This window comes from Grus americana, chromosome 4, assembly GCF_028858705.1.
Source record: "Grus americana isolate bGruAme1 chromosome 4, bGruAme1.mat, whole genome shotgun sequence".
NCBI classification, from domain to species: Eukaryota; Metazoa; Chordata; class Aves; order Gruiformes; family Gruidae; genus Grus; species Grus americana.
The window spans coordinates 57,344,470-57,359,465 of record NC_072855.1 but is presented as its reverse complement, the minus strand read 5'-3'; the positions used below and the strand labels follow the sequence as shown (position 1 = coordinate 57,359,465).

General features: G+C 40.7%; 1 long non-coding RNA gene across 1 annotated transcript; it reads left to right on the top strand.

The window, feature by feature from the left end:
- The first annotated feature begins 526 nt into the window (after positions 1-526).
- LOC129206044 (uncharacterized) lies at positions 527-4,310 on the top strand. Its single transcript, XR_008576960.1, has 3 exons — positions 527-602; positions 3,458-3,496; positions 4,213-4,310. It is a non-coding gene; the product is annotated as an uncharacterized LOC129206044 (long non-coding RNA).
- Positions 4,311-14,996: the final 10,686 nt, after the last annotated feature.

Here is a 14,996-nt window from a genome sequence, read left to right as displayed (position 1 = left end):
AATTTAGCCAGAGACCAGCCGTCCCTGCGAAGCATCCATGCCACAGGTCTTTGTTAGATTATGCTCATGTACTCCGCTCTCACAAAGTTACTTTTGGCTAGTGACGAATCTTCTAGGGAAGCTGACAAATTCAGCTTAGTGTGCCTGTGCACTTCAGTACTATCACTTAGAACAAATAGGAGACCCCTTATTTTGGACTGTAGACTTGGGGGATTTGCAGATTTGCCTCTGTCTCAAGCAATCAATGATTTCAAATCCTGTTCTAGGATTCAAAACATTCATAATACTGATATGAAATACCAACACAAACTAATACTGACTGATTGCAGTTCTTTCTTGTGATCATATAATTTATTTTTCCACATAATGCACCATCCAAACCAGAACACAGTGGTAAGTGTCCTTTCAGCTCTCCATTGGCTTAAAAAGAAAAACCCAAACTTTTAAACCAACCTTTCTTTAATTTTTTTTCCAAAAGAATGAAACTTGTTTTATCCAAACCATTGTATCCACAGGGGGAAAAGGGAAAGAAAGGCAAAAAGGGGCCTAAAGGGGAGAAAGGAGAACAGGGTGCTCCTGGATTAGATGCACCTTGCCCATTGGTACGTCTCACTTGTGTATTGGAAAATCGATCATCCTGCTGTAGACTGATGGAATAAGAAATGAGGGGAGAGGAACAAGCACCAGCTACTGAGTCACCTGTTGTCCTTTGTTAATGCAGCATTATCTCACGTTCTGGCAAATTTTGGAGCAGACTTTGTCAACCTCCTAATTTGGTTTAAAGGACTTATGAACTTCAGGCTAAATTTGTGGGGTTAGTTGGTGGGTTTTTTCCCTTATTTTCTGCCAAACATATTGAAAGGAACCAAATTTGAGATGTGCCAGAGTCAGTGCCCCACAGGTTGAAATCACAGCACAGCAGTCAGCTTGCTCCTCTTGCCTCTCTACTGTTATTTGTTCGCTCCAGCTAAGTCAAAACTGAAGGCATTTTCTTGACAGTAACATTGCAAGTTAATCTTTACAAACAGGGATTCCGTGGAATTAAGGGGGAAAAAGGGGAGCCAGGCCAGCCTGGCCTGGATGGGCTGGATGCCCCTTGCCAATTGGTACAGTATTTCTCTTTCCTACCAACCCTGCATGCGGTTCCTTTGTTTGTAGTCAGCCATTCTCAATGTAAAGTAATGTTTTTCTGAGCTGACTTTACATTATTCACGTAACACATGCATGTGCATGAACAAACCAGCTGCTTCAGTGATCATAACCACAGTGAGAGAACACACATTTTGTTGACACCTCAAACCTAACTCTCAGCAGTTTGCTCCCACATCACATGGCAATTTATAAGTTTGTGTCCTTCCTACATTTTCCCTGAAAATCGTTGGTTTGGTTTTTTCCTCACAAAATGCCTACTGCCTTACTCACCCTGACCGCAAGTCTTTGCAGAAATCCACAACAATGTCCACTTCTAATCAAGTCTGATGACTTCTGTCTGCACTGGCTCAGTTCTTCACCCTAGCCTGTCCCAGAGCTACTCTACACCCTGGACTTCCTTTCAAATCCATGCAGTCTTAGGTGCATGTTTTCAGGATTTGGCCGAAATGAGAGTCCTGTGCAGAATGACATAAATATTATTCCTAAAAATCAAGTCATAGGCTTCCAGTAAGCCAAGCTGGAGCCTGATCTCCCAGACCTTACACAGTAATATTTTTGGTGTCTGGCCTGTTCATCAAATAGTTTTCGAACAGATCTGGAAATGAAAAGCTTACCTGAGGCTTGTAAGAAGATAACGGTCTGCAGCCCAAACCCTCACTGTCTTTGTTATTTAATGTCTTCAATTTAATGGTCTTACCCTTGGAACTTACCTTCCTGGAATACACACGACACTCCCCACCCTATGTTAGCATGAATTCAAGTTCCCACCTATACTAAAATGCTACTTGTTGACCCTCTCCCTTGTACCAATCTTGGCAACAGTGATTTTTATTTAATGGCAAAGTAAGTTTAAATTCTTTTCCATTTAAAAAACAAAACCAAAAACAAACAGTACATACACATTTCCTAAAGATACAGGGAAGATTTTCTTTTTAATTGTTCGCAGTAAAATTTGATCTGCATGTTCTGATATTTGGTGGTTAAGCACGGTTCTCTAAGATGAATGTTAAATTAAGTAGATTTTATTTCAACTATAGGACTTCTAATTTGAAGTCAATGGATTTTAATCTTAAATACATAGTCCATTAAGATTATTCCATATTCCATTTTGTTTGCTTCCAATTAATGGTAACCATATCTCATATTTTTGGGGGGATAATCAAGCATGCTTTTGTAATTTAAAAATGTTTCTCTGTCTCTGTATTATCATTTATATCTGGAGATTCACTAACAATATTGATGGATGAAAAATATTCTGTTCATAGGTAATTACTAGAATAAGCTGCTAAGCAAACAGCACTGTTTCGTGCTTTAGGCAGCAAGACATTCCCATCAGACTACATGCAAGCACATTCAAAAATTCTCATTAACCACTATCTTCACACGTAAATTCATATAATAAGTGTTATTATTCTTTATGCTAAAAACCATCAAGGCCTGATCTTTTTTTCTGCTCATGTATAGTCTAGTAACATGACATGTGCTCCTAATTCTGAGCATCTGACTCTCTGGATAAGCCCTGCATAGCCATGTAAGTTGGAATTAGTTCCATGAAAACCAGCATGACTGTGGTCAAAAGTTGGCTCTGATCTTACTGGACACGTGGAGATATGTGAAAGTAGGGTGGTGACAGAAAAGAAATGGAGTGACTCTCTCTAACATAAGAAAAAATTAGATGACCACATTGTCCAAGCGATGAAATAATCACTGCGGCCGTACTGCCCTGCTCCCACCACTGATGTTTTCTTCCACTGTGTCACTTGACGTAAGTTTAAGCATTAAGATTTTGCTGCTTCATTCAAAAGCTAAGAAAGAAACTGAACAGAAAAGATCCTACTCAAATTTGAGTCTTGCTCTTTTATCATTGGGTTAACTTTGTACTTGGGGCCCATAAAACACAATAGCCTCCAGATAAAAGTGATAATATTTTTTTTGCTCATTGATCTTGTACATTCTTGTACAGATTGTTGTGAATAACAGATTATATTTAAAACAATATGCAGCCTGAGTTCTAACAGCAATAAGAAACTGATGAAGATGTTCTAATGATTTAGGGAAAAACAAATCTTTACAGCAGAGAGGTGCACGTATGTATTTACAGTGTAAACCACCTCTCCTTTGGCTTCGCCTTGAGAACAAGAGAGGAAATAAGTTAGGAACTGGTAGCTACTTATTAGATAAAAATTCAGAACTGCTTCAGCTGTTCTAACAGATATTGATGGAATATTTATCTTATCAAACTTAACTATTTTGTTTGTTTGTTTGTTTATTTGTTTGTTTTTTGTCCTCCCTCCCCTTGAAACAGGGTCCTGATGGATTACCAATGCCTGGCTGTTGGCAAAAGGTAGGATGGGCAGAGCTTTTTCTCCTTTTCAGGGGCAGTACGTCCTTGGCACCCAGAAAAGCCTGTCACAGTCATACTGAACTGGATATACTTCAGAGCCTCTTAGACAGATGTATGCAGCAATGCAAAATAAGACCTCTCCATGACAGTAGTTGGTGTGATGAGGTTGTAATATATGTAGAAGTAGTAACTCATTGAGGCAGTATTGTAGAAAAAGTCCAAGACTTTTCTCTTTCATCTGAAGACTCACACATCCTTCAATTTCTGCACATGATCACTGCTTCCCATTCTTTATAAAAGCTCATGGATATGGCATTTTTATAAAACATTTATATTCATCTATTATGATATTATTTTTCTGGGATACCTAGAAGATCAGTGCATCCTGCCCCTCTCTCTGCCTTACCTTTCTATTCTTCAATACATTCTCCTGGTTGTGATGTTATATGCTAATGTTAACTGGCAACTTTATTTTAGTAAAGATTTAACCTAGACAGTGCTAGATTTAAATGTAGGTGGAAGGATACTGGTGTATAATACATTATAAAACATAATGCATAAGCGAAATCCTGGGTGCATTTATCTCTGAAGAATAGCTGGTGCTGAGGAAATAACTATCCGCATTTGCAACTCTGCCATATCTATGTATTTGGAATAGAAATCTGAAATATCAATTTACTAATTTGATTAATCTGTATCTCTTTTTGTCTCTGCAGTGATGAATCTAACATTACAAGCATGAAGTTGTGTATATAGTGCTCCACTTTTTGTATTTATAGTTGAAAACTGAAAATTTGATTTTACAAGTCTGAGATATGTTTACATGTAGCTGCTTCTACTTGTTTGCAATAGTCCATGTGTACATCTTTTTTTCACTTACATCTGCAGTTAGATGACATACAACTGCAGGGTAAACCTGCAAGGATTCTCTCTTTAATGAGAGAGAGGTCTTGATACAACAATCAATAATAGAAATCTGATTATTTCTGTAAATTCTTATACTTTGGCTTGTGGACCTGCATGGACAATGAGTGCCATGAACTAGTTTACAAGAAATTGTGACCAAATAAGAGCAAAATGCTATGAAATGTACTGTACCATCTGCCATTGGAGTTTACTGACTTGGCTTCCATGTCCATCTTAAACACTTCACTGATTCATGCCACCATATCTGCTTGTATGGACTAAAAGCATGAGTTTGTGTGCCAAACCTGCTTGTTGTGTGATCACGTCACGTGCTAAATGGCTGCTCACGGTGACCTTTGATTAAAGCTTCTGAATCGTTTCCTTTTGTCACCTCAAGGGAGTCACACCATGGCTTATTGCTAAAAAGAGATAAACCAGAGGAGGATAGAAAGAGGCCTTGAATTTTTGGGGAGTAGAGTTCCAGCTGCAGGTGGATGGCTTCCAGTCTTGCGGGTCACCTGGCCCCTTTGATCAAAGAGGGTCCCGCCTGTTAATCAGCATCGGTTTGCCTTGCACTGCTCACGGTCGTGAAGACATTCACGATAGGCCCTGTCGAGTCCTTAATCAAGAAGGAAAGAAGTTTGAAGAAGAAACCAGACTTCTCTGTGGGTTGTTTGAAAAGGTTACAGAGGTGCTGCAGCAATCATTTAATGGCAGACACCGCCTGAGACCAGAAGCTTCTCAACCTTACTCAAGGATGGACAGAGTATGTGCTCTGCGTATTGTATTTTGGGACTGCCGGAGGAAAAAGCATTCTTGAGGCAGGGATGAATCGGAACATCCTCTGGAGGAGGAGGATAATGGAACTGACCAGAGACGTATGTACCATGGTGTGGTTTTCAGGTGATTCAGTTTAAATTACACAAAACTAGCTGAACTTCTCTGCAGAATTTTGGAAGCTATGGTTAATTTTGTTTCCTTTTCCCATAACTGTTGCCATAAAGGACGCATTTCAATAATCTGTTCAACATTTGTGATGATGGCATTGAAGAAAATACTTCAAGCCATTGAAGAAAATACTTCAAGCCACATGCTCATCTTCTTTCAGTATTAACAGTTTTTATTTCAGAGTCTTTGAAGCCTTTAAGTCTAAAAAAGAAAAGAGCTTATTTTTGTTTCGCAGACTGATTTATTCATCTTGTTCTTTTTCTGCTGTTACAGTGACCTTAGTGGACATTATTACTCAAAAAACATTGGAGAGAAACAAGTCTGTGTGATTACCACTGCACACTTGTCATCGCGCTACACTGTTAAAGGTGTCGATATTTCTCCATTTCTGTTCAGGTGACTAGCTTTCTAGAGAAGCATTGGAAAAGTTTTGCTTCTCCACTTTTTTTCTTTATTGCTAGAAATACTTAATTGGTGCACATTTGTAGTTTTTGCCACGAGGTATTTTTTCCAGTTTTGAGTCTTCATATGGTGCCCTGTAGTTAGTTTGAGAGACTAGTTTATGAGAAATGGTGCCATATTTGGCAGATGGAAATTCTTTTTATATCACTTCCGTTCCTAGTGTATAGCAGGATGATCACAAACTTTTTTAGTTACTTTTCTGAGAGTTGTCTTTCATATATAGACCAAAACTAAAGCTGAGGAAGACAGCCTGTCTCCATCCATGTGTGGGCACCTTGCCCTTCTTGGAATGCACATTTCTTCCTTGCTCCATCATTTCTAAATCATGCGAAGATGGGGACTTGCTGTGGTTGCTTCACAATCTCAGATCAATGGAAATGCCACTATAATGCGGTCTTTCACTTTGCTAAATCTTTACTGTCATTTTGATATAGCAGAGATAAAAACAGCTTTTCATGGGGGAAAATCTTCCACAGACTTTTAAATTCAAAATTAATTTAATGGCCTCCATCTAGCAGAACCTTACTAATAAAAACAAAATTACAACACTATATAGATATATATACTGAATATATATTTTCACTGCTCAATTCCATCTTTCCAATACTAAGAAATAAACAAGTGTACACAGATACGAGCAAAAATGTTTTTCTTTGCTTAAATTTTCAGAGATGCAAGTGTCAACCTGTTTAAATAGTCATGATTACAACAGTAAAAGCCTTCACGTGGCATAGACTGAATATAGTGTTAATAATCAGAGTGCTACAGCAGTAATGTGAATGAGGGACTTTCCAGAAAGGGGACAAGAGGAGCACCACCTAAACCCTCCAACTTGCCAGCTTTAGTCGTCTTGTTTAAGAAGCACCAGCTCAAAAACCAACAAGCTGAGGAGCAAGCTGCCCCACTAACAGAAGAGAGTCCCCTATGCCTATGTCCTGACTTGGCACATTTGGCTAGGTATATTATAGATGTGAAGACTAGAAGTTGAACATTTTTATAAAATATCAAATACTGGCAATCATACAGTCAGATGAAATATTTTTTTAAACGCCCCTCAGAGTATTCAAATGCAAAATCAAGTAGGATGTTCATTATCTGGCTAGATGTTTTAGCAATTCCATATCAAGAGTGTGCACAAACACAACTCGTTTAAGAAATAGCAACAAAATAGAGAGCTGTTAAATGCATGCGGTCGTTAGCACTTTCATATTTTTAAAATTTGTATATCTATATTTTTAAACTCATAGCATCCATTTCTATATACATCAATAAAGCTAGCAGAACCTTGGGTCATGATTTCTTCATTCAGGAAGTAATTATAGCCACTATTGTTAGGTGTTAGTCCAAACTCCCTGACACCCTGCTGAAGAAACACTTAAGCACCTTTATTCACTTCCTTTTCTATCCTGTGATTTCTTTATTTAACTCCCACCAGGTGGGAATACTTTTTTTTTTCCCCCACCAAATAATCTAACTTAACTTTTTTAAGCTTCTGTATTGCTCAATATCATGAAATGTTCATTCCATTTAAATGACCGTGGGTGAACAGCAGATAAACAATTTAATTTGACTGGCTAAACTACATTCATAGATTGGACATTAATATTTGCAACTCGAAGATTGACTTGAAATGAAACCTAACAGTATCTAGAAAACTTGCATGTTCAGTACGAGGAAGAAAAAGAATGGGGTTTAATATTTCATCAAGAAAAGCACCCTGTGAAGACTTGGAACATGTTTATTTTGTTTATAAAAGCAACTATTTTGGTGCTAGTATATCTTTTTTCTTTTGATGGCAAAGCTACAGTTTGAACCACCTGTGTGTTGTTGTATCTTTTAGTAGCATTCCTCCAAATAGATATGATTTGTTTTGTTTAGTTTGTGACAGGAACGGTAGTTCCTCTACCAGTCTTTTCAGTTGTAGAAACGGGTAGTGGTATTAGTCTACACAGTTTCTATATCCCTGACTTTTTCAGGTATGATTAATTCTTGTTTCTTTGAGAGTTTTCAGTATTTATTTCATACCAAGTTTTGTAATCATCTGTTACTGCAGTGTGTTATAACCGCATTGTGCAGAAGTCCTGCTACAGGAGCAGCAAGTCTTTTGAGCACTGTGTGGAATATGTCTGACATACATGGTCCTTGTCTTCAGATTCATAGATTAGCTATGGGGAATCTTTCTTTCAGGATGCTTTGGACACGTTTTATTTTTTCCTGAGGTAAAGCATGAAACTTTAATTCATGGAACAATGATACAATGTATTTTTTTGATTTATATTTTTATTTATTGCTGATTTTGATGTCATGTTCTGATAGTGTAGCAAGGCAGAATGACACTCTTCATCCAGCTGATTATATATTTTAGTCTACCATGTAAGTAGTAAGAATGACTTTTGGAACGATCAAACCAATATACCCGCATATGTGTAAAGTATAGAGTCTAAAAACGGGCAATTCTTCAGATGGATGTACAGTGTGGAACGTGAGCATTGGCTCCACTGAGCGCTGCACTCGTGGAGGAGTGCACGTGAGCAGCAGCTACGACGCAACCCCCAAAAGAGGCGAGCAGACCTTCGGTCCGTGTGGGGAGGTGGTGCTGCATAAGGCCGGGGGCCGCGTCAGGAGACGTGGTTTGCATCCTGGATCCCATCGGGGTTTAGGGAGAGTCGTCCCACCGACCGCCGCAGAACAGGGATTGCAAACCTGGGCTGGGCCATGCAAGGCTCTTCGCTTTCCCCAGCAATGAAACGGGGAGCGCGATGCGTCCTTCCCTTGCAAAGCGCTTTGAGACGTGCAGGGGGAAGGGCCCCGGTCTTGTGCTTATACCAAGGGGAACGTTACCAACTTCAACAGTGGGGTTTTGCCTAAATCGGGACCGCTTCAGTGAGGAAAAACTGCATAGATGCCCCCAGCCTACTGAATGCGATGGAGATGTTCAAGGCATGCAGAAGTTGACCTTTCCTTTCAAATTTCCTGATCTCTGCTGCTTGACCATCCTAAACTACTTTTTTAAATCTCTGTATTTTACCAAATGAGAGACCTAACTTTTCACATTAGAGAGTCACACAATCGCTAACAATCTGCCAAAACAGTGATCAAAAGAAAGTTTAATTTTTAGTCATTGCAAAGAAATGATTCAATTTCAGTGACCAGAATTAAAACTAACACCTGATTTTTACTTTTTTTTTTTTTTTTTTCCTTTCTGCAACTTGCTTTTATGGATCTGAATGTTGCTGTAATGTACAAATGAAGGTTTTCTTGCACCCTCTATAACTGAAGTACTTTACATGGTGGTTGGATTCATTAAATGCTGTTAGAGACAAGTGCCTGCCACCATCATTTCTGACAGAATTTGAAAAAAGATACTCCACAAAACAAGTGGAGTTGGTATTTAAAAAAAAAGATTTGGAGTGTTGTTTTTGTTTCGTTTTGTTTTAAAATGCATCCAATTATCAATGCTGCTTGGAAATGGAATTTTCTTTGGAAAACAGGGGGCCTTAACTTAACCTGGGACCGTTAGTGTTTTATTTGTTTCTATTTAAAAAAGAAATTGTATGAATTTCCCAGATACCATTGGTACTTGCACACTTCTCGGAAGTATTATGAAGAGTTGGGTTGGTCGAAGAATGTTTTACATATTGTTAACATATATGTGGATATTCTTATATTATTGTACATGTTTGGGAAAATATCACACAACTTTAAAAATGTTACTAAGATGTATGTATTGGACTTTTTCCTTTGGAAAATATTATATATTTTTATTTGTATTTTTTACTTTTTTAAGTTCATCTATATGTGCCGTTATTTTTGTATTGCAAATGGTCTCGTAAATGCGGTAGAAGAGATAAAAATACAAAGGAAAGTAATTTGGCAAGGATTACAATGCTTGGGGGGGAAAACACGTGGGTCAGTATCGTATTATCAATACTAGAAATATTTTGAGTGTCTTAGCACTGTAAATATGTCACGAGACCTCTTTTGACAAGTGAAGAATTGCAAGGTTTTAATCACCCATTTTAATTTGTTATTAATTACCACTTTCTTGTGGCCTCTGGTCCTGACTTAATTGAACCCGATCAAACAGCATGCTTTTGTTTTTATTATTAAAATTTCTCCTTGTTTTTCAGTTGAATACTCTTTTGTTTTCTTTCAGTTTTGTACTTCGGGTTTTGTTTCTTGCTTGTGAGAAGTTGATCTTCAGAATTATTTTTACACTATTTATGATTTATTTTCATAATGTAAAAAGCGTGTAATTATTAAAATATTAATCCAACCATTGGTGCTGATTTTGCATAGTTATAAAGTTCTTAGTGTTGGCGAAAAAAAAATTGTTCTGGTCTGTCTGGATTGGAAAAAAGCGTGTGCTGCGTTGTTGTGCCAGTCCGTAGTTTGAAATCTAGCGCGGGTCGCATCAGCCGGTCTTCACATTCGCACAAAAATCGGGGCCTTTGCGACGTGTTCCGTCTTCCTACAGCGTGCAATAAAAAACCCCCGCCTCGCTCTCCCTATTTTTAATATGTCTTTTCAAAGTCAAGTCCGTTCAGTCATCTTTTCTAAACAGGCGGCACGGGCTATGGGCTACTTTGTAAAAAAGGAAGGAAGGAACCAGCTTTGCTGCAAACCTTGGAGCCGTTTCCTCGCTCTGGAAAAGCTGCGAGGATCCGCATGTTAACCAGAAGTCGAGGCTATTGCTTAGGCAAGTCTACAGGCATCCTACAAAGAAATAAAGCTGAAAATCACCAATCTTCCCTTTCTATAATACTGAGGGTGAAAAATAAACCTGAACTGCTGAGAAATAAAGATGTACGCGGGCAGTGTCGCAAGTAACAGCGCAAGCTAGAAAACATGAAGGTCTGTTTTACCACAAATCCAGTTTGTTCAGAAAAGATGGAGCATAATCATTATTGCAAAACGGTATATTTTCAAGTGCTCTGGTCTAAGAAGAAACATTTTTGCAGGAGCCTCCTTGAACAAAGGGCTTTTTAAAAAAGCATAAATAAAACATTGGGCAGCAGCTGTAATCTCTTCAAAGCATTATTTAAATGTTTGGGTTCTCTAAATCCCAAAATATTTCAGACAAACAAAACACTCCCTATTGTTTTGCCTTCCTTCACCTCAAAAATGCAGTCACTCTGGGCTGAGACACAGAATGAGTTCTGGGGGGGTTTGACCTCTACTCTTAACTCTTGGTAATCTCTATAAAGGTCCATTAATCTTATCTAGCTCTTGGGGGAGACTAAAAATAGCTTTTCTCCCTTTCCCAGAGGAGGTACTTACAGCTTAACATGCCCGGCGATGCCGAGAGCCGCCGCTGCTCTGCCGTGCCGCACGTGCGGCCCCGCGGGCTGCGAGCCCGGCTGCCGGCCCAGGCAAAGCCCTCGCTTCTGCTGCGGCTGCTCTGGGACTTTTCTTCCTTCCAGCTTTCTCCTTTCTTCTCCTGTCGTAGAGGAGGGACAGCGGTTCCAGGTGCTGTGGCTGCTGCTGTCTTGCCAAGAGACAAACACAAAGCGTGTCCTGGACGATTCCTGCTTTTTTTCCTCTCAGTGCCGTGGCTGCTCTGATGTCAGCCAAGTCACCATAAGCGCTCTGCCTGCAGCCGACGTATTTTGGGTAGTGTCGTTACCGGGATGGTAACAACCGATGCGCCCTGGCTGCTGCTAGAGCTGTCTGTGGGTTTCCCATTCAGTCCTTTTGCTGCCTCCCCGTTATTTTTCAGTATCACGCTCCCCCTACAGTCACCCCTCGGCTAACCTGTCGCCTACAGCCTTTGCGCCCTACGGCACCCGTGGGACACGACTTTGCTCTGGCGTTTCCTCCTATCCAGATACCTCCTTCATAATTTTGTGACGTGCCAAAGCACACACGGGGCTGCGTGTGAAATGCCCGCTGCTTCGCCCTCTCATTTTTTTATTTGAATAGAGCTTTTAATTAAATACTTAAAGGCCATTACTCACATCCAACTCTGCTTTGTGGACCTACTAACCCTGCTAATCCCTACCCATTTGTAACAAGGATTCTACAGAAGTAAAAAAAAATGCAACAAAAAAAATGGCTTTTTATATCCTCATCTCACACAGCTTCAGCTAGTGGTTCAATTATAAATAACCACACAAAAATGTTTAAAAAGAACAAAACAAAACAAGGAGCTGACAAAGCATTCATGTTCCAGCAAGTAGTAACAACTGCACCCAAATAAATATTAAAAGAAAACAAACAAGGGAATGCCAAAACATTTAAGTCATGTTCCTGCACGCGGAGTCTTTCTGTCTTCCCAGCGTTACTAATTTGTCTTCTCTTCTGTTGGCTTCTGCTAATTTCCAGACAGAGTACTCCCAGGGCACTCTCCTTTCCGTCTCCCGCCTGCAGTAGAAAAATACAGTGGGTTTGGATTCGTGCTCAAAACTTGGAGCTTGAACACTCCATATATGTATATCTGTGTCTATGCAAATATATATAAATAGATGCATATTTTATATATATGTATATGCATAGAAATATATATACATGACCAGTACCATTCAGGAAAATAGTGTACACAAACCCCAGAGAGATCGCAGTCTGCTGGTATAGTTGTACTCATAGAATCACAGAATCACAGAACGGTTTGGGTTGGAAGGGACCTCAAAGACCATCTAGTTCCAACCCCCCTGCCATGGGCAGGGACACCCTCCACTAGACCACGTTGCCCAAAGCCCCATCCAGCCTGGCCTTGAACGCTTTACTCAAGCTGCTTTAGTTTGTCTCTGAGATCAAAGGTGGCCACAGCTCCTGTCACATCAACCAAGATGCAGGTTTTTCATGTGCTTACACCAGGACAGAATGGTCAATGACAAATAAATGTCCCGATTATTATTGTATGTGCAGTTTACAGCTTGACTGAGTTTTCCAAGTGCCCGCACCTAAACGGAGCCGTCACAAGCTCTCACTGGCATCGCCTTTGTCTGGCTGCTCCCTCCTGGAGCTAACAAGTACCTAGCAACTTTCTGCAAACTTTTAGGAGCTCTCTTCTCTTTGGTGTATTAAGATTGTTGTCAGGTAATTGATTCTGGTTGAGATAAAACTGATAAAAACAAACACAGCAAAAATAAATAAATCTAAAATATCAACTTTCACTATTATATCAATTAGCTTGTGTCAGAAAGATGCGTCCAGAATAAATTTGCCATTTAAAAATCTGGAACTGCAAACACTACTGGTACATTCAGCACTGAAACGATTCTCAACAAAAATTACTCAGGACCCAGCAAGCACACAAACGGCTCTGGAAAGCGATGCTGCCACGAAGCTCGGTAAGTAACACAAGCTGGCGCTTTTCTGCCTTCCCCGCGGCCTATTTGTACCCAGTTAGCACACCCTGCGCTCGACTGACTCAGGGGCTTGCCGGACTGATCACCCGCCGCATCAACTCACAGGCAAGTCCGTGCCCCTTTCAGAGTAAATGCCAAGCAGCTGGCCATCCCTGAGAAGGTGCAGACGGGTACGGTTTGTCCCCCTTTACCTTTCTGCACTGAAACAGATCTTCAGTGGTGATCATTTTCCACCGACCATCTGTAATGGGTTTGCTTCTCGAGATGCACTAGCATTTCAGAGGTACAGTAACTCCTTAAGCAGTTAAATAGGAAGGTGAAGGCACCTTACTTGGAGATTTTGAATAACTCCTAGAAATACTTACTTCTTTTCATCATTAATACAGGGAGCCAGGCTGCTGGTTGCTGGTACCCTGTTTGCCAGGACAAAGCGCTTAAACAAGTGTGGAAAAAAATCAGTTGAAAAAATCAGAAGTGTTCAGAAAGCAAACAGCAGGATAGAGAAAACACTATGGTTGTTTTTTAAAAAACAACAACAAAAAAAAAACCTCCCACGCAAGTATTTTTTTTTAAAAAAAACTATTTTAATAATTCTTTATATCATGGAGAAATAGCTGCTAGTACTTGCTCCACGAGTTACAAGGGCAAGTGGAAAGAGCAGGAGAGATGTAAGAAAGCCAGGTGGAAAGCCCTGTGTCTCAGGCAGGGTCTCCCTCCACTAACCGGGGGGGGAGAGATCTCCTCTGCTCTACCCATGCAACTTGGCAGGCTTGTTCCTGCTGATAATATCAGAATAGCGTGCAAGGACTATGAGCCAAGAGGGAGGGATATTTTCTTGATTGTTAAGCCTCTTTCCATGGCTGTGAAGGAACAGAGAAGCAAACCCCCTTCTAACAAGCTGCTTTACCTACCACTCGGAGCTTTCATGAAGTTCTGTATTGCTTCAAGCAATTACTAATCTAGCTGTGAGCAAACTTACTTTCGCTAAACCTGGAACAAAAACGCCCTGATACAAGCAGGGCTGGCTGCCGACGCATGCTTGTAAAGGAATAGAAGCACAGTAGCTTGCACACCCCTTAAATCTGTTTGTGGTCCAGGGTTTCTGTGTGAGCAGGACCAGGCAGGTCAGCATAAACAGCTGAAATTTGTCCGTGTCGGTGTTCCCAGCAGCTGCGGAGGGCCAGGGCTGTGCTCGGCACCGACAGAGGGCAGGCACCAGCCGGGTGCAGGACAATCATCGCTCCTGAAATGCCTTCGGACCCACAGACTCGCGTGCTGCCATTCACCGCCTGGGCTCTAGCTTTTCTTTACGTTACTGTTACCAATGGATTGCAATTAGGTCCGCTCTATAATGTGTACAGCTTGAACTACATCCACCCTATGCGAAATATCATTCCCCAGCTTTCAGAGACGTGGGCGAAGCAGAAAAACACTGCAGGCAGCACTCCTGACAGGAGCCTGGCCTGGGCTCCTTTGGGACGTTAGCAGCTCTGAATGCCTGTTCTCTTCTTGAGACCCACGAATGAATCTCATCGCTGCCTGCACAATACTGCCCTAGCTGACAGCTTTGGCAACTCCCTCGTTTCGTTTAAGTCCATGCCACCTTCTGCGTGGACAAGGCACTGAAGACAGGCAGCTGCTCTCTCTGCTGGGATATAGCGGTGTAGCTGCTGGTGCTTCCTACCACTTCTGCTACATGGCTGGTTGGTTGGTTGGTTGGTTGGTGAGGCACGGTTTCCGATGGAGCAGGAATGCAGGAATGTGAAAGCTGTGGAGCTTCAAAATTAACACTGTCTGAAGAAGCTCAGGAAAATGTCTGTAGGAAAAGAAATGCTTGACTAGAGAAGCAGAAAGGTGGCTTACTGGCAGAGATA